The following is a 25,304-nucleotide window of genomic DNA, read 5'->3' on the forward strand; positions in this document are numbered from 1 at the left end:
AATATAAAACAGGAGTTCCCGTCGTGGCGCAGTGGTTAACGAATCCGACTAGGAACCATGAGGTTGCGGGTTCGGTCCCTGCCCCTGCTCAGTGGGTTAACGATCCGGCGTTGCCGTGAGCTGTGGTGTAGGTTGCAGACGCGGCTCGGATCCCGCGTTGCTGTGGCTCTGGCGTAGGCCAGTGGCTACAGCTCCGATTCGACCCCTAGCCTGGGAACCTCTATATGCCGCCGGAGCGGCCCAAAGAAATAGCAAAAAGACAAAAAAAAAAAAAAATGAAAATATAAAACACACTGATAAAGTACATAGTCAAATCCATAACACTCAAATAGTGTAATGTAGTGATGAGTTAATCTCTTATCACTAATATAGTTATTAAAAGTAATTTTTAAAATCCCTATTAATTACAATATTTGTTAATAACTTTTTTTTTTTTTTTTTTTTTGCTTTTTAGGGCAGCACCTACAGCATATGGAAGTTACCAGGCTAGGGGTCAAATCGAAGCTATAGCTGCTGGCCTATGCCACAACCACAGCAAAGCAGGATCTAAGCTGCATCTGCAACCTACACCACAGCTCACAGCAACACTGGATCCTTAACCTACTGAGCAAGGCCAGGGATTGAACCCAAAACCTCATGGTTACTAGTCGGATTCATTTTCCCTGCACCACAATGGGAACTCCAGTTAATAATATAACTATTAAAAAGACATAAATTGTGATGTCAAAATAAAATGGATGAGGAAGTGAGCTTTTTTATGTGATCTAGGTTAAGTTGTTATCAGCTCAAAGTGGGCTGTTACATGTATAAAATGTTTTATGTAAGCCTCATGGTAACACCAAAGCAAAAACATACAGGATATACACAAAAGGTAAAGGGAAGAGAATCAAAGCATACCACTATAGAAAATCACCAGTTCACAAAGGAAAACAACAAGAGAGGATAAAAATAACAAGGGAACTACAAAAAAAAGCAGAAAATGATAAGATGGTAATATTAAGTCCTACCTGTAAATAATTACTTTAAATATAAATGGATTAAAGTCTCAAATTAAAATGGAGTTCCTATTGGATTAAAAAAAAAGATCCAGCTATATGCCACTTAAAAGAGATTCACTTAGTCTGATGAACACCCATTATCTAAAAGTGAAACATGAAAATGATATTCCATACTAATGAAACCAAGAAAAACTGGGAGTAGCTATACTTAATGTCAGACAAAATAAGATTTTAAGTTAAAAAATATAAAAAGAGATAAGAGAAAATCTTTATATAGCAATAAAGAAGTCAGTTCATCAAGCGGATATAACAATTTTAAATATATATGAACCCAGTATCAGAGTACCTACATATATTAAGCAAATGCTAAAAAATATGAAAAGAGAAATAGAAAACAATACAATAATATTAGGGGACTTTTAATACCCCACTTTCAACAATGGCTAGATCATCCATACAGAAAATCAATAGGGAAACATTGGACTTGAACTAACATGAGACCAGATGGACCTAACAGACATATATAGGACATTCAACAGCAGTAGAATGCACATTCTCCTCAACAGGGAACATTCTCCAGGACAGATCTTATATTAGGTCACAAAACAAGTCTCAGCAAATTTAAGAAGACTGAAATCATATCACTCTTTCAGACAATAATGGTATGAAATAGAAACAATAAAAGAAAGAAAACTAAAAAAACATAGATTTAAAGAACATGTTCTTGAATAACCAATGGATCAAGGAAGAAATCAAAAGGAAATTTTAAAAATCTTGAAACAAAAACGGAAAATACAACAATCAAAACTTACGTGATATAGTGAAAGCAGTCCAAGAGTGAAGTTTATAGCAACAAACACCTACATTAAGAAAAAAGAAAGATCATAAATAAACAATCTAATACTATACCTCAATGAAGTAGAAAAAGAAGGACTAATAAACCCAAAGTTTGTAGAAGGATGAAAATAAAATTCAAAGCAGAAGAGTTCCCTAGAGGCTCAGCAGGTTAAGGATCTGGCATTGTCACTACTACGGCTTGGGTCACTGCTGTAGCATGGGTGTACTCCCTGGCTTTCAAACTTCTGCATGTCATGGGTGCAGCCAAAAAGAAAAATCCGAGCAGAAATAAATTAAACAGAGGCCAAGAAAACAATAGAAAAAAAATTCAACAAAACTAAGGGCTGCTTTTTTGAAAAGATAAACAAAATTGGCAAACATTTAGCTAAGTTAACTAATAAAAAAAGATAAAATACCCAAATAAAGTCAGAAATGAAACAGGACACATTACAACTGATATACAGAAATACTAAGGATTATAAAAAATTACCATGAACAATTATAGACCAATGAATTGAATAATCCATAAGAAAGAGATAAATTCCTAGAAACATACAAACTACCAAGACTGAAAAGAAATAGAAAACCGGAATAGACCTAAACCAAGTAAGAACTTTGCATCAGTAGTCAGAAACCTCCCAACAAGAGAAGTCCAGAACCAGGTGATTTCACTGGTGAATTCTACCAAATATTTAAAGAAAAATTAATATGAATCCTTCCTAAATTCTTTGAAAATGAAGAGGAGGGAACACTCCCAAACTCATTTTACAAGGTCAGCATTACCCTGATACTAGAGAAGGATACTACAAGAGGAAAAAAAAAAAAAAAAACTTACAGGTAAATATATTTGATGAATATAGATGCAGAAATTCTCAACAAGGGAGTTCCCATTGTGGCTCAGCAGTAATGAACCAACTAGTATCTGTGAGGATGCAGGTTCAATCCCTGGCCTCACTCAGTGGGTTAAGGATCTGGCATTGCCATGAGCTGTGGTTTAGTCACAGAAGCAGCTGGGATCCTGCATTGCTGTGGTTTTGGTACAGGCTGGCAGCTGAAGCTCCAATTTGATCCCTAGCCTGGGAACTTCCATATGTCATGGGTGTACCCCTTAAAGCAAAAAGAAAAAAAAAAATACATCAACAAAATGCTCGCAAACTAAATTCAACAATACACTGAAAGAATAACACATCGTGATCAAATAGAATCTATCTCTGGGATTCAAGGTTGGTTCAATATACACAAATGAATAAATGTGATACACATCAATAATTAAAATAATATGATCATTTCAACAGATGCAGAAAAAAATCACAAAATTCAACATCCTTTCAGAAAAAAAACTTCTCTAAACATTGGGTATAGAAAGAATATATCTCAAAATAATAAAGGCCATATATGTTAAGTCCACAGCTAACATCACATTCACCCAGGTCAGGTTGAAAGTTTTTCTTCTAAGATCAGGAGGAACACGACACATGTGTCCACTCTTCCCACTTCTTCTCAACATAGTACTGGAAGTTTTAGCCAGAGTCATATGCAAGAAAAAGAAATGACATTTAAACTCAAACAGAAGTAAAATTGTTAGCAGATGATATGATATATCATATATATATATATATATATATATAAAACCCTAAGAACTCCACCAAAACTTGTTAGAACTAATAAAAAAATTCAGTTATGTTGCAAGATACAAGATCATAGTATAAAAATCAGTTGCATTTCTATGAACTAAAAATTAATAATCAGAGAAATAAAACAATCCCTTTTACAATATCATCTAAAACAACAATTAGGAATAAATTGAACAAGAGGTAAATGATCAGGACACTGAAAACTGTAATGCACTGATGAAAGAAATTAAAGAAAACATAGGTAAATGGAAAGATAATCTGTGTTCATGGACTGGAGGAACTAATGTTTTAAAATGTCCAGGAGTTCCCCAGCAGCTAGCAGTTAAATGTCCAGGAGTTCCCCAGCAGCTAGCAGCTTGAGTCACTGTTGTGGCTCAAATTTGATCCCTGAACAGGAATTTCTGCATGCCATGGTTGTGGCAAAAAAATTAATTAATTAATCTTATTAAATTAAATGTTCATACTATCCAAATTCATCTATAGATTCAATTCAATCTCCATCAAAATTCCAATGACATTTTTCACAGAAATAGAAAAAATATATGCAAAATATACTTTTTGTGTAGAAACACAAAAGACCCTGAACTGACAAATCTTAAAAGAAGGTGCTAGGAGGCAGATCAAGATGGCAGAAGAGTAAGAAGTTTCACTCACCTTCTCTCACAAACACATCAAAAAAAAAAAAAAAATCTACATGTAAAATGACTCACACAGAACATCTACTGAATGCTGGTAGAAGAACTTAAACATACAAAAAGGGCAAGAAACTCTTGACATAAATGTGGAGAACAAAAGAAAAAGAGAGAGAGAGAGAATGGGACTAGCATTCCTGAGAGGGAGCTAGGAAAGAGAAAAGGAATCCACATCGTGGAAAGCCACCCAACTGCCAGGAAGATCAGCTGAGATTGAGGGACCTCAAAGTCACTGAGAAAAGTGCAGCAGCTGGACTGAGGAGGGCAAAGTAGAGTGAAGCCACACAGATCATCTGCACCACTGGCCCAGACACCACAGTCTGAGATGCTTGGGAGGGGGCTGGGCACTGAGACTTAGGCTCTGTATGTCAGTGCTGGGGAGAGGACTGGAGTTGGCTGTGTGTGGACGGTCTGAGACACTAGGGAATGGTATGCTATGGATGGGAGAGTGGTGTGCTATGAGCTGAGGAGTGGAACACCACAGCAGAGGGAACCCGGGAAAAGGTCTGGACCCACAGGAGAAGCAAGGCACCATTGTTGAGAAGGGAGAGGGGAAGAGGGGCAGACCACCATAGGAATCCCTCCAAGCACACATGTATGGGCTCTCAGAGGGTGGGGAGGTTCTGGCACAGGCTACCGGTGGTGAGAAGCTGCTTGCTCAGGCTGTGGGAGACTAAGTACTTCTTGTGTGGGCTGAGGGTGGCCAGGCACCTCTTGTGTGGGCTGGGGGCAGAGGGAGTCTAAGTGTGACATGGTGCCTCTTGCGTGAACTAAAGGCAGCATGGACAGACTGCAGCAGTCATCTCAGAGGCCAGAGGGAGCTGTGGCCTGCCACCACTGGGGGCCTGGGAGTGGGCTCTGCCAGAGGCCCCAGTCACCTCAGAGTTTGGCAAAAAAAAAAAAAAAAAGAGGGCACTGCAACCAAGCACCCCATGTTATTGCTCTCTCTTCCCTGGGAATACACCTACCCTGCAGCTGCCACTGCCAAAGGCTTTGGGTGGCGCCCAGATGCTTGATCACTGTCCCTTCCCAAGACTGTATAACTAGGAGCACCTCCTGCATGGGCTAAATGGGATGGGGTGCTTCCTGCATGGTCTGCAGGTGGCAGGGGCAAATAACTGCAATTATCACTGACTCCAGAGGTGGGCATGGCCCACTGCCACTGGGAATCCCTGAACAAGAACCACTTTCATACCCAACCATGTCAGAGGACACCACAGAGGAGGACACTGTGACAGAACGCCACCTATTGTTGTTTTTGCTCCCCTGGGAGCACACCCACCCAGCTGCTGCCACTGCCAAATGCTCTGGGCAGTGCCAAGATGGTTGATCACTGTCCCTTCCCAGGAACCTACAACTAGGAGAAGCTGGCGTGGCACATCCTGTGGAGGCTAAGTGGGACAAAGTGCTTGTTACATGGACTACAGGTGGCAGGGGCAAATCACAGAAGTTATCACTGACTCCAGAGGTGGGCGTGGCCTGCCACCACTAGGGGTCTGTGAATAGACACCACCGGCAGCCCTCATTACCTCAAGGGCACCACAGAGGAGGGCATTGTGACCGATCACCACGTATTGTTGCTCTCAAACCCCTGGAAGCACACCTGCCCAGGAGCTGACACTGCTGAAAGCTCCAGGCAGTGCCAACACACTTGATCTCTGTCACTTCCCAGGATCCAGCAACTAGGTGCAGCCCGTGTAGTACCTCCTGTTTGGTCTAAGTGAGATGGGGTGCAGCTGATGTGGTCTAAAGGTGGTGGAGGCAAACCACCACAGTTATCACTGACTCTAGAGGTGGGCATGGTCTGCTACCATGAGGGGTCTGTGAACAGACACCACTTGTGGCTCCAATTACCTCAGAGGAGGGCATTGCAAATGAACACTACCTGTTGTTGCTCTCACTCTTCTGGGAACTCAAACCCTGCTGCTGCCACTGCCAAATGGTCTGGGTACCCTGTCAATCTGCTTAAGGCTCATTACCATTTCCCAGGGCCCTGCAACTAGAGTAGCCAGTGAAAACTTCCTGCAGGTCCTTGCTGCTGTTAAGACCTCAGCAACCAGGCATTGACTACTGGCCCTACCCGTTGCTCCCTTCTCCATGAAAATACACTCAGCACCCTGGGGATAACAGCCTGCTCACATCAAAGAAACAGACAGAAAATATTCAAACTCCTACACCAAAAATAAATAATAACCCCCCAAAAATACAAAGGGGTGCTCTTGCATAAAAATAGCTGTTCAAGACTACAGTTTGGCTTAACTAAACTCAGAGAAAAAGAAAAACATAAGCAAGATTAAGAAGATCAGAAATGATTCCCAGTTAAAGGTTTAGGAGAATTCATCTGAAATAGCCAACAATGAAACAGGCCTCTGCAATCTGATAGACACAGAGTTCAAAAGGGAGATAGTGAAAATACTGAAGGAATTAAGGCTTAATATCAATGAATTAAGAGAAGAGATAAAAAGTAATGCAGATTCCTTTAGAAAGGAACTAGAAAATACAAGGAGGAACATAGAAAAATTAGAAAATTCATTTACAGAGAGGCAAACTGAGCTAAAGGTACTAAAGAGCAGAATGAATAATGCAGAGGAAGGAACTAGTGATGTGAAAAATAGAATAATGGAACTCACCCAATCAGGACAGCAGACAAAAAAAAAACAAATGAAAAAATATGAAAGCAATATAAGAGATCTATGGGATAATACAAAGCAGGCCAGTCTGTGCATAATAGGAATTTCTGAAGAAGAAAAAGAAAAGGGAATTGAAAATATATTTGAAGAAATCATGGCTGAAAACTTTCCAAATCTAAAGGAAACTGATATCAAGATACAGGAATCACAAAGAGCCCCAAACAAATCAGACCCAAATAGGCCCACATCAAGACATATTGAAATATAAATGGCAAAATTTAAAAACAAAGAGAGGATTCTAAAGGCAGCAAGAGAAAAGCAAAGCATTAATTATAAGGAAACTCCCATGAGGCTATCAGCTGATTTCTCTACAGAAACACTACAGGCCAGAAGGAAGTGGCAAGATATATTCAAAGTTCTGAAAGGAAAAAAAATTGCAGCCTAGAATACACTATCCAGCAAGACTATCATTTTAAACACAAGGGGAAATAAAGAACTTCTCCAACAAACAAAAGCTAGAAGAGTACAGCAATACTAAACCCATTCTAAAAGAAATACTGAAAGGGCTTCTCTAAACAAAAAAGAAGTAAGAAGTAGGATGAAAGAAACCACAATTGAAAAGCAATCACTTAAATAAGCCAGCATATAGATCTAAAAGAGGAAAAAAAAAAAACTACTATAAAGGCCATGATAAAAATAAGGACTAGCAAAGGATACATCTTAAAAAAGGAATACAAAACATAGAACATGGGGAATGAAAGTAAGAAAATATAAATTCCTTTTTTAAAATAATGTGTTTGAGCCTCTAAGACTGTCAGGCTAAAGCAAGCAGATACATGAAGGGGTTAACATACTTAAAAAACAGGGCAACCACAAATCAAAACCATACATTACAATCACAAAAACTTAAAAAAAAAAAAAAAAAAAAAAAGTACTCAACCATAAAGTAAATGGAAATCATCCAACCGAAAAAAGAAAGGAAGAAAGGAGAAACAGAATCAACTGGAAAACAAGGATTAAATGGTAATAAATACATATCTATCAATAATTACCTTAAATGTCAATGGACTGAATGCTCCAAAAAAAGACACAGAGTGGCAGATTGGATAAAAAAGCAAAAACAAACAATCTGTTGTCTACAAGAGACTCACCTTAGGGCAAAGGACACATATAGATTGAAAGTGAGGAGATGGGAAATGATATTTCATGCCAATGGACAAGACAGGAAAGCAAGAGTTGCAATACTCATATCAGACAAAATAGACTTTACAATGAAGGCCATAAAGAAAGACAGAGAAGGACATTATTTAATGGTAAAAGGATCCATTCAAGAAGAGGATATTACAATTGTCAATATATATGCCCCTAATATAGGAGCACCCAGATACCTCCAACAAATACTAATAGACATAAAAGGAGAAATTGATGGGAACACAATAACAGTAGGAGATTTTAACACCCCACTCACATTAATGGACAAATCCTCTAGACAGAAAGTCACTAAGGCAACAGAGATCCTAGAGGACACAATAGAAAAGTTAGACTTAATTGACATTTTCAGGACATTACATCCAAAAAAAAAAACAGAATATACATTCTTCTCAAGTGTACATGGAACTTTCTCAAGGATTGATCACATTCTGGGGCACAAAACTAACCTTAACAAATTTAGAAGTATAGAAATTATTTCAAGTATCTTCTCTGACAACAATGGCATGAAACTAGAAATCAACCACAGCAAAAGAAATGGGAAAAAATTAACTACATAGAGGCTAAACAACGTGCTACTAAAAAAACCAATGGGTCAATGAGAAATTCAACAAGGAAATTAAAAAATTCCTCGAGGCAAATGATAATGAAGACACAACCACTCAAAATCTATGGGATGCAATAAAAGCAGTGCTCAGAGGGAAATTCATGGCAATACAGGCCTTCCTCAAAAAAGAAGAAAAATCTCAAATTGACAACTTAACCCATCACCTAAATGAATTTGAAAAAGAAGGACAAACAAAACCTAAAGTCAGCAGAAGAAAGGAAATCATAAAGATCAGAGAGGAAATCAAGAAAATAGAGATTAAAAAAACAATAGAGGAGTTCCCTGATGGCTCAGCAGGCTAAGGATCTGGTATTGTCACTGTGGCATGGATCCCACTCTGTGGCATGGGTTCAATCCTGGCCCAGGATTCTTGCCCTGCCATGGCCAAAAAATAAAATAACAATTAAAAAAAACCACACAATAGAAAAAAATCAATCAAACCAAGAGCTGGTTCTTTGAAACGATAAACAAAATTGACAAACCCCTGGCCATACTCACCAACAAGAGGAGAGGAAAAAACCCAAATGAACAAAATAAGAAATGAAAAAGGCGAAATCACAACAGATACTGCAGAAATACAAAAAACCTTGAGAGAATACTAAGAACAATTATATGGCAACAAATTTGAAAATCTAGAAGAAATGGACGAATTTCTAGTGATTTACAGCCTGCCAAAACTGAATCAAGAAAAAATAGATCAACTGAACAGACCAATCACTAGAAATGAAATTGAATATATAATAAAAACACAACCTACACATAAAAATCCAGGACCAGGTGGCTTCAAGAGTAAATTCTACCAAACATACAAAGAGGAATTTATACCCACCCTCCTTAAACTTTTTCAAAAGGTTGAAGAAGAAGGGATACTCCCAAAGACATTCTATGATGCCACCATAACCCTAATACCAAATCCAGACAAAGATATCACCATGAAAGAAAACCATAGACCAACGTCTTTGACGAATATAGATGCAAAAATTCTCAACAAAATTTTAGCCAATTGAATCTAACAACATATATATCCTGACCAAGTCGGATTCAACCCAGGTTCACAAGGATGGTTCAACATACACAAATCAATGTCATACACCACATTAACAAAAGAAAAGTCAAAAACCACATGATCATCTCAATAGATGCAGAAAAAGCATTTAACAAAGTCTAACATACATTCATGATTAAAAAAAAAACTCTTACCAAAGTGGGTATAGAGGGAACATACCTTAACATAATTAAAGCCATTTATGACACACACACAACAAATATAATACTCAATGGAGAAAAGCTGAAAGCCTTCCCACTAAAATCTACAAGATAAGGATGACCACTCACACCACTGTTATTCAACATAGTATTGGAAGGCCTAGCTACAGCAATCAGACAAACAAAAGAAATAAAAGGCATCCAAATAGGAAGAGAAGAAGTAAAATTGTCACTGTATACAGAGGACATGATACTCTATATAGAAAACCCTAAAGACTCAATCCAAAAACTACTTGAACTGATCAACAAATTCAGCAAAGTAGCAGGATATATGATTAACATTCAGAAATCACTGACATTTCTATATACTAACAATGAAGTGTTAGAAAAGGAATACAGAAATATATTACCTTTTAAAACTGAACCCCAAAAAACTCAAGGATGTGGGAATACACCTGACCAAGAAGGTAAAAGACTTAAATGTTGAGAACTATAAAACATTAATCAAGGAAATTAAGATTCAAAGAAATGGAAAGATATTCCATGCAACTGGGTAGGAAAAATTAATATTGTAAAAATGGCCATACTACCCAGGGCAATCTACAGGTTCAATGAAATCCCTATCAAATTACCCACGACATTTTTCACAGAACTACAACAAACAATGCAAAAATTTATATGTAACTACAAAAGACCCAGAATTGCCAAAGCAATGCTGAGGAACAAAAACCAAGTAGAAGGCAAAACTCTCCCAGACTTCAGGCAATATTACAGAGCCACACTCATCAAAGAAGTGTGGTACTGGTATCAAAACACACATACAGACCAGTAGAACAGAATAGAGAACACGGAAATCAACCCAGACACTTACGGTCGATTAGTCTTTGACAAAGGAGGCAAGAATATAAAATGGGGAAAAGATAGTCTTTTCAGCGAGGGGTGCTGGGAAAACTGGACAGCCTCATGTAAATCAATGAAACTGGAAAACACCCTCATTCCATACACAAAAATAAACTCAAAATGGCTTCACAACTTAAATATAAGACAAGACACCATCAAACTCTTGGAAGAGAGCATAGGCAAAACATTCTCCGACATCAACCTTACAAATGTTTTCTTGAGTCAGTCTCCCAAAGCAATAGAAATAAAGGTAAAAATAAATGAATGGGACCTAATCAAACTGAAAAGTTTATGCATAGCAAAGGAAACCATAAAAAAAACAAAAAGACAACTACAGAATGGGCGAAAATAATTTCAAACAATGCAATTGACAAAAGCTTAATCTCTAAAATATACAATTTATGTAACTCAACAGCAAGAAATCCAACAACCCAATTGAAAAATGGGCAAAAGACCTGAATAGACATTTCTCCAAAGAAGATATACAGACGGCCAATAAGCACATGAAAAAATGCTCAGCATCACTAATTATTACAGAAATGCAAATCAAAACTACTATGAAGCATCACCTCACACCAGTCAGAATGGCCATCATTAATAAGTCCACAAATAACAAATGCTGGAGGGGGTGTGGAGAAAAGGGTACCCTCCTATACTGTTTGTACGAATGTAAATTGGTACAACCACTAGGGAGAACAGTATGGAGGTACCTTAGAAAACTAAATGTAGAACTACCATATGACCCAGCAATCCCACTCTTGGGCATATATCTGGACAAACTTTCCTTGAAAAAGACACATGCACCTTCATGTTCATTACAGCACTACTCACAATAGCCAAGACGTAAAAACAACCTAAATGTCCATCGACAGATGAATGGATTAAGAAGATGTGATACACACACACACACACACACACACACACACACACACACACACACTGGAATACTACTCAGCCATCAAAAAGAATAAAATAATGCCATTTGCAGCAACATGGATGGAACTAGAGACTCTCATACTAAGTGAAATGAGTCAGAAAGAGAAAGACAAATACCATATGATTTCACTTATATCTGGAACCTAATATATGGCACAAATGAACCTTTCCACAGAAAAGAGAATCATGGACATGGAGAGCAGACTTGTGGTTGCCAAGAGGGAAGGGGAGGGAGCAGGATGAATTGGAAATTTGGAGTTAACAGATGCAAACTATTGCCTTTAAAATGGATAAGCAATGGGATCCTGCTGTATAGTACTGGTGACTACGTCTGGTTACTTGTAATAGAGCATGATGATGTAGAGAAAATAATGTATTCATGTATGTGTGACTGGGTCACCTTGTTGTGCAGTAGAAAATTGATAGAACACTGTAACTCAGCTATAATGGAAAAAATAAAAATCACTATTAAAAAAAAAACAAAAAGAAATCTTAAAAGAAGAACTAAGGGGCAGTATCACAATTCCTGATCAAACAATGTTACAAAGCTATAATAATCAAAATAATATGGTACTGGAGTGAAGACAGACACACAGACCAATGGAACAGAATTGAGAGGCCAGAAATAAATCCATGCTCCATTGTCAACTAATATCTTAAATCTTCATATTTTCCTTCAGCAGACAGGGAATCAAGAACATCCTATGTAAAAAGATTAGATCTTCAATAAATGGTGTTGGGAAAACTGGATTTTCAATGTAAAAAATGAAATTAGATTTTTATCTTTATCTTATACCACTCATAAAATTAACTCAAAGCCAACTAAAGACAAATATAAGATCTGTGTTTATAAAACTACTAGAAATGAACATAGAGAACAATCATCTTGATGCTGGTCTTGTAACAATTTTTTGGATATGGCACCAAAGGACAAGCAACAGAATCAAAAATAAGTAGGTAGGATACCTCAAACTAAAAAGATTCTGCACAGGAAAAGATACAATCAACCAAATAAAAAGGCAACCTACAGAATGGGAGAAAATATTTGAAAACCATATGTCTGATAAGGGGCTAGTATCCAAAATATTTAAAGAATTCATACAACTATAATAGCAAAAAAAAAAAGATTTTAAAAAGATAATCCATCATATCCATCATGCCTTTTAGTTTTCAGCACCCATACCAAAGTTTATTCATATTTTCAGCTTCCAGGTAGTTGAGCCATATCTGCCCTTGTATACACTATTTAAATAGATCTAGCCTACACTGCATTTGCTCTATCTGAATGTGTTAAAACCATATCCCAGGTTCTGCCAGCTGTGAAATTTAAGTATTTACCTAAATTTGCCACCCTACTTTCCCTGGTCTAGTAGTCCTCCAGTTTAATGCCATAATCAGTTCCTGTTATTTCACTTTAGCTTCATCTCACAACAGAGATAGCTTTGGATACATTTCTGGCTTGACTTCAGCATTCACATTTAAGGCTTAAATCTTCATATTTTCCTTCAGCAGATAGGGATACAGCTCACACCCCAGTTTTCAAATACATCTCCCAAACACCAAATGGCCATTGAGCTTGTCTTCCCTAATACCATCCTATCAGGGGAGTCAGAGTCAACAAAAAAACTGAAAGTATATTTTTATCCTATTAAATTCATAAGGACACCCGAATAGCATTTGCTCTGGATTTTGATACAAAAAAAAATTTTAAATACACTTATAAAGTGGTAGGGAGATGTCATCATTATTAATTTTAATAATATTTGTTAACATTTAATTATCATTTAATGTGTACAAGAGATTGACCTAATATTGTAATCTCACAGGTAATAATATTTAAGTCAAGCCTCACAACTAAGAAAGATACTCTCCCAAAACATTCTCTCACACCACATAGAAAAATAAACTCAAAACAGATTAAAGACCTAAATGTAAGACCAGATACTATAAAACTCTTAGAGGAAAACATAGACCAAACACCCTCTGACATAAACCACAGCAATATCTTCTCAGATCCACTTCCTAGAGTAATGACAATAAAAACAAAAACAAACAATTGGGAAGTAGTTAAACTTAAACATTTTTACACAGCAAAGAAAACCATAAACAAAACAAAGAGGCAACCTACACGATGGAAGAAAATATTTACAAATCAACCAATTGACAAGGGATTAATCTCCAAAATACACAAAAACCTCCTGCAGCTCAATATCAAAAAAAAACAACCCAATCAAAAAATGGGCAGATCTAAATAGACATTTCTCCAAAGAAGAAATATGGATGGCCAAAAAACACACAAAAAGATGCTCAACATCACTAATTATTAGAGAAATGTTAATATGGAATACCACCATAAACCAAGCAGAAAGTCTATCATCAAAGTCTACAAATAAGAAATACTGGAGAGGGTATGAAGAACTGTTGGTAGGAATGTGAATTGGTGCAACCACTATGGAAAACGATAGGGAAGTTCCCCAAAAAATCTAAAAATAGAACTACCATACAATCCAGCAGCCCCACTCCTGGGCATCTATCTAGAGAAAAGCATCATTTGAAAAAATACATTCACCCCAATGTTTACTGCAGCACTACTTACAATAAGACATGGAAGCAAGCTAAATATCCATTGACAGATGAATGGATAAAGAAAATGTTGTACATATATACCATAGAATATTACCCAGCCATTAAAAAATAACGAAATAATGCCCTTTGCAGCAACATGGATGGACTTAGAAACTATCATACTAATTGAAGTCAGTCAGACAGTAAAAGACAAACATCATACGATATCACCTATATGTGGAATCTGGAAAAAAAAAAAAAAGGATACAAATGAACTTATTTGCAGAACAGGAACAGACTCATGACTTTGAAAAACTTATGGTTACCAAAGGGGACAGGTGGTGGGGTGGGAGGGAAAGACTAGGGGTTTGGATTGGCATATGCACACTGAAGTATATGGAATGATTGGCCAATAGGGATTTGTTCTATTCTGTGATAATCTATGGGGAAAAAGAATCTGAGAGAAAATGGATGCATATGTATGCACGACTGGGTCACTTTGTTGTACAGGAGAAATTATCACAGCTTTGTAAATTAACTATGTTAATAAAACTTTTTAAAAATAAATAAAAATTTAAACATAAAAGTTCAAGTACACATAGTAAGTGCCAGGAATTGAAGGCACCTACTGGGACTTCAGAGGCTGATCTCAGCCACTCTCTTCTACAGAAAAATTCATTCAGCTTGAAACTATGCTTCAGCCACAGAAAGAGTTTAGTTGGGGTGATGTTGGATTATGCTTTTATGGTTTATGAAAATATAGGTTAGAAACAAAGAAGCACAGCTAATCTTTCTCAGACAACCTCTTTCAAAGGGAATGATGCTACACAAACTTCAAAGGAAATAGAATTTAGAGTCATGAAAACTGAGCAAGTGAGAATAAAATGAGGGAAATGTTTTAACAAAATACTGAGATAGTAAAACCTTCAAGTTCACTGGCTTTTTGTTGACAAAATGTAGACTCTACTTCTGAGAATTGTAATGAAAGGAAATATATTCACTTTTACTCATAGGTCAGTGAGACCCACATTAGGGACCACTTTTGTTACATATCAGAAATGCCTTTATTAGATATAATACAGTTCTTTCACTCTCTGTGCTAGACAACCTGGCAGGTTAAAACAATTTATGTTTTTGAAGGTCATGCTTCAGGCAGAAGCAATAGATTTAGGAGTTCAACTACCCACAAGAAGAATTTTATTCCTATTCAAGCAGCCAACCACTATCAGATCTGGAAGCGGCATCACAGGATAAGAATACATGTTCATATAATGTCAGCTATGAAGAAAATGGGCCATCTAATGGGGAGGTCTGAAGTAGAGAGAAGAAAAGGAGGAGAGCAGCAGGGGAAATGAAGAAAACCAATGCTTTGGGCCACTACTGTCCAGGCACACAAGCCAAGTTTAAAATTTTGAAGACTCCCTGGAAACCTGGCTGAGCTCCAGACATTTCCCAAGTCCTAGGGGAGCTGCTCTGCACCTGCAGATTATCCTGCCTCCACATCCCAGATCGTAGGAGGGCAAATGAATGCCTATATGTGGGTAGAGCTGGGGGAAGACCACCATTTCTCCCCATTCTTCCTTTTTATAATAGAATCTCCATGTTTTAGCTGAGAACATGATCTGTTAACTAGAAGATATACTTACCAGTTTCCCCTGCAGACAGTTGTGTTATGAAGTTCTTGCCAATGAATGTGAACAGAAGGGATATATGTAAATTCTGAGACCTATCCTTAAACCAGGTAGGCATGTTCTGCTCCTTGCTCTTTTTTCTATACCTCTTCCTCCAAGGTTGGAACACAGGCATGGTGCAGACAAGCCAGCTTCAACCAAATGGACTAGAACCAAACCTTGTGACAGTGGCTCTCAAAGTATAGTTCCAATTCCAGCAGCATTAGCATTTCTGGGGAGATTGTTGGAAAAACGAATTTTCAGAACCTACCCCAGACCTGAATAAGAAACTCCAGTGATGCAGACCAGCACATCCTCCACAGGATTCTAATATAGAATAAAGTTTATCAGTCTCCAATCTAAGGAATAAAAGCAATGAGACAAAAGGAACTAAGGCCTATCAATAACTTCAGGAAGCAAAACCTGTACCCAACCTGGACTGGTCACACATTCCTGGACTATTAGATGAGAGGAACAATATTTTCAGGTCTCTCTCTTCCCTGTGTGCTAATTAATACAGAGCCTATATCAAGGCTTTTGGCCCAACTCCAGCCAAGAAATCAAAGAGATCCTGTGAGTTTTGGCAATTCAGCTTCTATCTAGTCTCAAATAGAGCTCCCTGTCCATTCTAATTATTACTCCAGCTTCCTAAGATAGATATGGGGGATTCTTCATCATCTTAATAGGGCATTGTTTCTAATATAACTCCAAATTTATGGCTTCTTAGTTCCAAAATGAGTGAGACTGGCACAAAGGTATGCTTGATAATCAATTCTAGAAGTCTCAGCCTTCATATCCATGATAAATTTTCTCAGATGCAGGTCAAAACATTTCCTGACTCCTTTCTCTATGCCTACAGACCCTTAGGTATAAAATCCTTGGCCTCTACTAAGAGAGCTGTAACCTCAGCCAAGCTATACCACCTATTTTTCAGATGCCTATGACCCTCAGTCATCCTTCTTTGATGCAGCAGTAATGGTTTAGTTCCAAATCTCTCAGGTAAACTGACCACAACCTATAAACCAGTCTCTCTCCCACCTGTCAGCCACATGGACCGTACACCAAGATCTGTGTATTCTTTACTTCTCCATTAACAAAGATGCATAGATATCTACTATATAACTGGAACTGTGTTAAGTCCTGGGAATTGAATAATGAATGACATACCATCCTTCTTTCAAAAATCTCAGGGCATGGTGAGGAAGACATCAAGCAAAGTATCAGACAAGTGAAACACACACAAAAAAACATACACGGTTACAATATAATACAATAATGGCTGATGCATTTGTCTGCAAATGTGCTTTGGGAAGTAGGCATGAGGTAAAAAAGTGGCAAAAAAAAAAAAAAAGAGAGAGAGACCAGAAGATTAAGGCAGTTTTTCCAGAGACAATGATGCCTGCACTGAATCGGGAAGGAAAAAAAAATCAGTAGTGAAGCACATAGATAAAGTTATTTTAGGGAAAAAGAAAACTTGTATTAAAAAATCACAAAAACAGGACAGTTTCAGGAAACTACCAGTACTTGGAATGGTTGACAAATTATACATATATAAACAAGAAAGGACATAGAACAGATAAGCAGGAGTAGGTATTAAAGGTTATTGTGGACCATGTCATAACAGTTTAAATTTATCCTGAATATTAAGGAGAATATTTAGGATAAGTATAAGACTGGCATAATTATGCTTGAAATAGAAATGAATATAAAATGTCTGCAATAGAATTCAGAATAGAGACTGCTGTGTTAATGTAGATAAAAACAAGGCAGACAGACCTGAACTAAACAGGGCAACGGAAATGGGAAAGAGCTGTCAGATTTTAGAGTAAAAAGGTAGACTCCATAGGATTTATTGAATATAGTTTAAGAGATTAGTGATAGCCAAGATGTTCGGGCGTATGTAGCTGGCTGGATGGTGGTGTCTTCACTGAGAAAGAGACCACAGTAGGGCAGCAGATTAGGAAACTGAGCAGAAATCTTGGTTAGTTACCACACTGTGACTGGTACATCTGACAAAAGAATAGAGTCTCATTTTTTTTTTCTTTGCAAAGGGAACCAGTACCCTCAACAAGCAGAAAGAGGACCTGAAGCACCCCTCCCCTTCATAGGACCACTGGCTTAGAAGCACAGGGCTATGCATTACAGAGACCAGACAACAGATCAACTGAACTGTCACTTTCCTGATATGGGATTCTGCTTCTGCATCTGAAAACATCTCCCCATGAGAGGGCCCCAAATCTATGGTGGCAAAAGGAATAGCACTCAGGCAAGGGGCAAAGCAGAATTCAGACACAAAAGTGAAGCATGAAAATTTCATGCCATGGACCTTCCAGCAAGGAAAAAATGGTAGCAACTGCAGACCAATATAGCAGACAAGAAAATAGCCACTTAGTTGAGTTCCTGTCATGGCCCAGTGGTTAACGAATCCAACTAGGAATCATGAGGTTGAAGGTTCGATCCCTGGCCTCACATAGTGGGTTAAGGATCCAGCATTGCTGTGAGCTGTGGTGTACTGTGGCATAGGCCAGTGGCTACAGCTCCAATTCAACCCTTAGCCTGGGAACCTCCATATGCCATGGGTGTGGCCCTAGAAAAGACAAAAGAAAAAAAAAAGCCACTTATTATTTTCTTCCATTTGTTGTCAAAACAGAATGCTCATCTCCAGACAATTCACTATTGTCAATAAACTTCAGTATTTTCCTTGATTTCCACAAGGACTGTGTTTCAAGTGTAATCACTACCATTTGAATTTAAAATATGGCCACACCTCCAATAGGAATTACCTGTGGTTGGTGTTGACAACATGGAGATAGAAAAGCTTGAGTCTGATACACAGCTGGGCCTACTGGGCCAGTGCCTGGTCCATAATGTTGTCCTCAATCCAGCAGGGTATCTTTTCTATCTGTTTGGAGCACTTATCAGTCTGAGTTCCACTTGGAAACAGAAAACACCTTTTCTGTGACTGAAGATCTCAGGAAAAGATGCTAGATAGGGTGCAGCAGCTGACATGACAGATATCTATGGAAAAGTTGTCTGTTCCAACAAAATAGAAACAGTGACCAGCTTGGTGGATGTAGGAAATTTGCATCAGGTTTCACCACCCCACCCCACCTCAGCTGCAGTGTCTAGGTTCACCAGAACCCTAAAATTATCCCACAAGGAGCATTGAGGTACATTAATTAATAGCACCAATTCTGAAGTCACATGGCCTGGGTTCAAATTCCAGTTCTGCCAGTAGACTTGGGCCAATTCCCTAAGGTCTTTGGCTCTCACTTTCCTAATCTTTAAAAATGGGTATATAATAGCACATCAACTTCAGGTGCTGTCCAGTTAAAGAAATTAAAATATGTAAAACAGAACACTACAAGTAACACAGTGAGGGTTGTTTTAACTTTAGTGATAACTATGTATCTTCTAGAAAAGGAGTTGAGCACCTGGAAAGCCCTGTTTAAAAGTCGGCGGCAACACTGCCATCTAGAGTCCATCCTGAGGGTTTGTCATGCCATCATGACCATCCTCAGACATGAAGCACTGTATTCCACTAAGCCCAATAGTTTCTCTACAAAAATGTTACCTCGTTGGGGCCATTTATTCTGTATATTCTGGTCAACAACAGTTACTCCTACAACTTCCAACTCTACTGGGAGCCTACATCCTCTTTTGGCCTATTTAAAACCCTTAACTCTAGAACCTAAAACTTGACTAAGACTTGGAGGATATAAAGCACTACATGGAAATGTGTGGGGTGTGAAAACAAGGCAGAACTCAGACATGGAAACACAAAGGGCTCCTCTACTGCCTGCTGTATTTGCAGCCATGACAGGTCTCTGTCATAATAAATGGTATGTAGGAGTTGTCTGTCATTCAGGGATACAATTCCACGTTCGTGGTCATTGGCACACTCAAAAACAGCTCTCATTTGGGACCTCTCTGATGATGGTCCTTGTCTGTATGTGTTCACTCCAAGCTACTGCCTCCACAGCTCCATACCCAGATGATGGTGGTAGAGGCTCTAGTTTGTTTTCCACTTTAAAAATATTCTTTTTTTTTCTTCCAGTAAAAATATATCTTTCCCAATTCAGACATACCCCCCATGTGATTGAACATTACCCATTGTCCTATATCACACACAATTCCTCCACTAAGTTTACCATTTGATTTAATGAGAGACCTTCATCCAGCCAAACTGTTTCCAATCAAGGGGCTTTTCAGTTCTAATCTCCCTCACCTCCCTCAGCAACAATATTTTAAGGAATTTTAAGAAGCTTTTCTGCCAAAGGACAAAGGGCCACAAGGTAAATCCCCAAACAAGGGTCTTTTGAAGAGTTCTCAGTGTATACAACAGGAAATATGATTATTGAACAAATACCTCTGTTCCATTCAGTCCTCCAAAGGAACAACAAACTCCTGGGCTCCAGTACAAAAATCTATAAAATCCAGAGACTTATAAAATGCAAATTCTTTCACATTCCTCTTTCTTCCATTGATTTTTTTCCTGCCAAACTTGATGACAGCACTCTATAGTGTGCCCATCTTCTTGATTAACAGATGATTCAGAGAATATGAAAATCAGACTGTTCTACATGCCTGCATCATTAGACATGACTCCAGTACCTCACTGGTAAGAAGGATTTCAGGTCCAAATACTTCAAGTTAGTAAGGGCATTCCCTCAAACCAAGGCCAGCACCAAACATTGAGGAAAACCTGGACTAAGAAGTGTGGAAACATGTCAGAGCCCTGGGACAAGCACCATTCAAGCAAATTGAGATAGCTTCTCTTTATTCTTCTTAATGCCATCACTTCTAGATAAGCTGACCCCACTTGCAACACTCTTACCATAACTACTCCTTTTTTCCCACTTAATTCATCTTCTCCCTTGCATTAACATAAACAATTCTTCATTTTTTAGGAAGTCAATGAATAATTCAGGAAATGTTATCTATCATAACATTATCTATCATAACATATCTATAATAAAAAGCAAGACTTACCTTCAAAATTCTCCTCCTGGAAGAGTAGTAGCTTGATATAGAGGTAGTATCATGGTATAGAGCATAGATTCTGGAGCTGGAACCATGGATTCAAACTCTAGCTCAGGCAATTTCTGCCTGTGGGATCTTCGGAGAATTACTTTAGCTTCCCTGGGGCTACCGCTTCATCTTTCACATCAGATAATTGTTTTGAGGATTATGGGTCTTAGTATATCTAAAGGGCTTAGAACTACAGCTAACACAAAGTTATCAAATGATATAAATATTCACTTTTATTGTTGATGTTGGCAACATTTGTGTTATGCTGCCTCCTAAGATGGAGAAGATGGGCTCCTGAAATATACTGGGGGATTGGGTCCTGACTCTGTCTCTCCCTACTGGGTGGCCCTAGACATGTTATGAACATCAAATGGAAAAAAGACAATAAATGTACACTCCTCAAAAACTGCTATTACTAGTATCAGGAGCTCTCCCCAAGGAAAGGAGGGCTAAAACAAATAAATAAATAAAAATTAAAATGATGAAATTCTTGCAGTTCTAAGTCTGAAATTGCTTAAAACTAGGGCGTTAACACCAAGAAAGAAAGCTAGGTATGGGGGAGAATGGGCCAAGTAAAAATTAATGAAGTGCAATGCCATTGTTTCCAAAAATCTCAGGCTTTCCTTCTACTACTTCTAAGTAAATTCAAGCTCTTCTCTTATTCTAAGATTCAAAATTGCCTGTATATCACTGCACACCAAAACTAAAAGCAACTGTGGATGCCAAATGGCAGTATTAATATAAAAGGCCCTGGTGTTTTTAAGTGAGGAGTTTTTTAATTATGCATTTAAAAAAATTTCATTTGGATACCATAGTATAAAATAAATTTTAATTATGTAAATCACCTCTTTAATTTTTTAAATAGTATAATTGCAAACAGGAGAAACTGAATAATTTACCCAAGGTCCACACAGCTCCTAAATTGCAAAACTAAAACTAAATTAACCCAGACTTGTGATTCTTAATTAACTGGTCTTTCAACCATGCATGTTGCTTACTTTTCTCTTCTCTTGTCTCTTTTTAATCTTGTACCAGAAAGATGTTTCTCCTCTTTATTGATTCATTTCTTTGGCATGTATGCGTCTCTTTATCCCTGGGAAGGTGAAACTAGCACATACAGAAAGTAGAATTAAATGCAGGAACACAGAAAGTGGCCATGCTTCATTAAGAGCAAATGGAGTAAACCGATGTGTAGCAGAACAACAATTTCGCCAGAGCTATCTGATTTTCCATCTTACAGATCCTGAGTGTTCCTTGCTCGTGTCTCATTAAAAGTTGCTGTTGGTTCACTGGGGTAATTTTAAAAGTTTGGAAGACATGGGCTAAAGTTATTGCCCTACACATGAGAACTTAATTGCACTTGAGGTTCGTTGACCTATTTACTTTCTTCAATACGTTTTGTGCCTATGGTAATGAGAACTTGAAATAGACCCTAGTCACTAGGAAAGATAGCATCATCTGCTTTTCAATTAAATTATCCAGCTCAACAATTTCTTATTTACACAAACACTACCACCAGATGGAAGGGAGGGCCTATCATATCTAGAATTGACGCTTTATGTTCTTTTCCCAAATTCTAAGCCCTTACTGATTTTCTTCATTCCAATTTTCTGGAGGAAAATGTTCATTTTCTTATTCAAGGAACATAATTTCCTCCTGATAGTGGTAAAATTTAAAAACTTACTAAAGCAGACTTCTTTCTAAAATTTAGTTTTGAAACAAATAAACTTAAACACTTCATTATGACTGCTTTTCAGAATAACCAATATGAGGAGTTCCTGCTGTGGTGTAATGAGATCAGTGGTGCTTCTGCAGCACCAGGACACAGGGCATAGTGGGTTTAAGGATCCAGCTTTCCTACAGCTGTGATGTAGTTTGCATATGTGGGCTCAGATCTGATCACTGGCCCGAGAACTCCATATACCATAAGGTGGCCAAAAAAGAAAAAAAAAAGAATAAACCAAAATATCTAATATATAAATTGCATTTTATCCATTGTATAAGCAAGGAAAGAAAACTGTGAAAGCAATGTTTTATTTTCAAAATATATAATTTAGAATTATGCAATATTTTTCCTAGCAGAAATAATTCACTTTTCATGTTTAAATGAGTGTGGGCAAAAAGTGAGAACTAAATTCTCACAAATAGTTCTATCTTCACAATGCTAATATTGTGCTAACCACCAGTGGTGGGTGTCATAGTTTCATGTTGCTCATTTTCGGGAGTCCTTAGATGGCCTTCGTATTGTGACACAAAGGTAAATGGGAATCAACTCTAAAGTTCAGGCCAGACAGAATCTGTACCTTCTTATTTACTAGAAACTTTAAGGAAAAAGAAATTGAGAAAAGGGAAGATTTTGGAGCAAGGGGGACTCAGGAAAATATCTTCAGTGAGATTCACTTGAGAAGGCTCAATCAGGTGATGTCTGATACTTACTTACTCTAGACCCCTCATAGGATTTCAACCCTCACATAGAATGTTTAGGCCCATCGACATAGGAATGAAGAGGCAGAACCATATATAATTATCAGTATAACTTGAAAGAATAAATTTGTAAGGGATCACACATTATCCTATAATTATCTCACAAATATGTCTCTCCCCACACTTTCCAATTCAATGTCAAATGTAAGGATTCTATCTAAATAAAATTATAAATACATTCTGCTCATAAAGGATCCCTGGTGGGTCTGAAGGTCCTTTAGATTTCTTAGGACAATTCCAAGACAAGAAAATCTGTCTTGGATATTCTAAACAACATGTACCTCCAACACAGCATTGTCTTCAGGAAAGACAAGCTGCCCTTGATTAGCAAGAAGTGACATAAAGCCTATAACTTTGGAATTTCAAGATGACCTATTGTCTCATTATTGACTATTTTGTGAATGCCCAAGACTATTTTGCTCATAAGAGGTACTCAAATTCATATGTTCAATTAAAAGGGACAAGCGAGGCATAAACAAACTTCAATTTCACAGAAGCCCCATCTGATCAAAAGACACCCTTCACAATATTTTCTCAATAGCCCAGCCATAGCAATCACCTAGGAGGCATATTCTGCTTCATCTTCCATAATAATATTTATAAGGCATCAAACAAAATAGTCTTCTAGCCTTCACTGGTGTTAAAATTTTTATGTCTTTCAAGCCCTTCATTTCTCCTAATATAAAGCCAACTATCTGCCTGTCTCATATATATATGAGACATAAACATATGGGACATATATCATTATGACTTCCACATAGAGAACAAATTATGTAGTTGTATTAGGGATCTATCATTTTTCTCTGTCCACAACAAATCACCTGTATTCACATAAAAGCAACAGGAGATATTGTGCCTCTCCCCATTCTCAGTCCCTGTAGAAAAGGTGGGTGGATCTCACTTTAGCCCTGAACTTGCAAATGTCTCAGGGCTTGGCTTGCCCACCCAAGCATCACACCTGTTGAACAGAGCGATTTAATTAAGGGACTCCAAGCTAGGGCAAGCTGGGCCAAAGGAACTCCATCCCAAGGATATTTTTATAATTTTAGGAAAGAGAAACATTTGCCCTGAAAAGGGGGGAGGGGTAGAAGAGAGTTGGTTAGTTGGCCTGGCTGTAATAAAGCTAATGCAGAAGAGAGCAAGGAGGAGAAAAAAAAGAGTTAAAGAGAGACTAAGTATCTTAGTATTCAAATAAGCTCTACCTGAAATCTGACCTGTGCCTGGAATTTTCAGTTATTTGAGTCAATAAACACTTTTTTCCCTTTAAACCAGATTATATTACATGCAACAAAGAGTTCTCACTACATAATTTTATTAAACTTTTTCTAGCTTCATTCAAGTCATATTTTTCAAGTGAATCATAATGAAAACTTTTCAAAGAAAGCTAATTTAATTAATGAGTTTCCTGCAATTGGGTACACTGGATATATATCACCATAAGTGCAGATAATTTATCTTTCTTTCCAAGGAAAAAATGGACTAATACTATGAATATTATTTAGAGAATTGGACCTTTTAATATCTTAAATTCAACCCAAAAGGTTGCTTTGATACACATCTGATTTTTCAAAATGCCATTAAAAGTTCGGGATATCAAGCCAAAGAATATCTTTTTGATAATAATGAGGCCAGCCTTAATTTCTACTTAAAACAAAAAAATCAGAGTACCATACATTAGACAATCATAACTTTATTCAAAACATGTAAAAGCTCCTCAATTGCTGTTTTGCTTTACAGTAATGACAAGTCCTATCTTGTTGGCATTCTAAGGGGAGTGGGGGAGTGGGGGTGTGGAGAAATGCTAGCCTCTCTATTCTAAAAAGGAAAATATTTGCATCTACTCTAATAAATTTCTGTCAAGCTAAGAAAAAGGATCATTTTCATTTTTTGTGTTCTCTCCAAAGC

The sequence above is a fragment of the Sus scrofa genome, chromosome 1 (genome assembly GCF_000003025.6).
Source record: "Sus scrofa isolate TJ Tabasco breed Duroc chromosome 1, Sscrofa11.1, whole genome shotgun sequence".
NCBI classification, from domain to species: Eukaryota; Metazoa; Chordata; class Mammalia; order Artiodactyla; family Suidae; genus Sus; species Sus scrofa.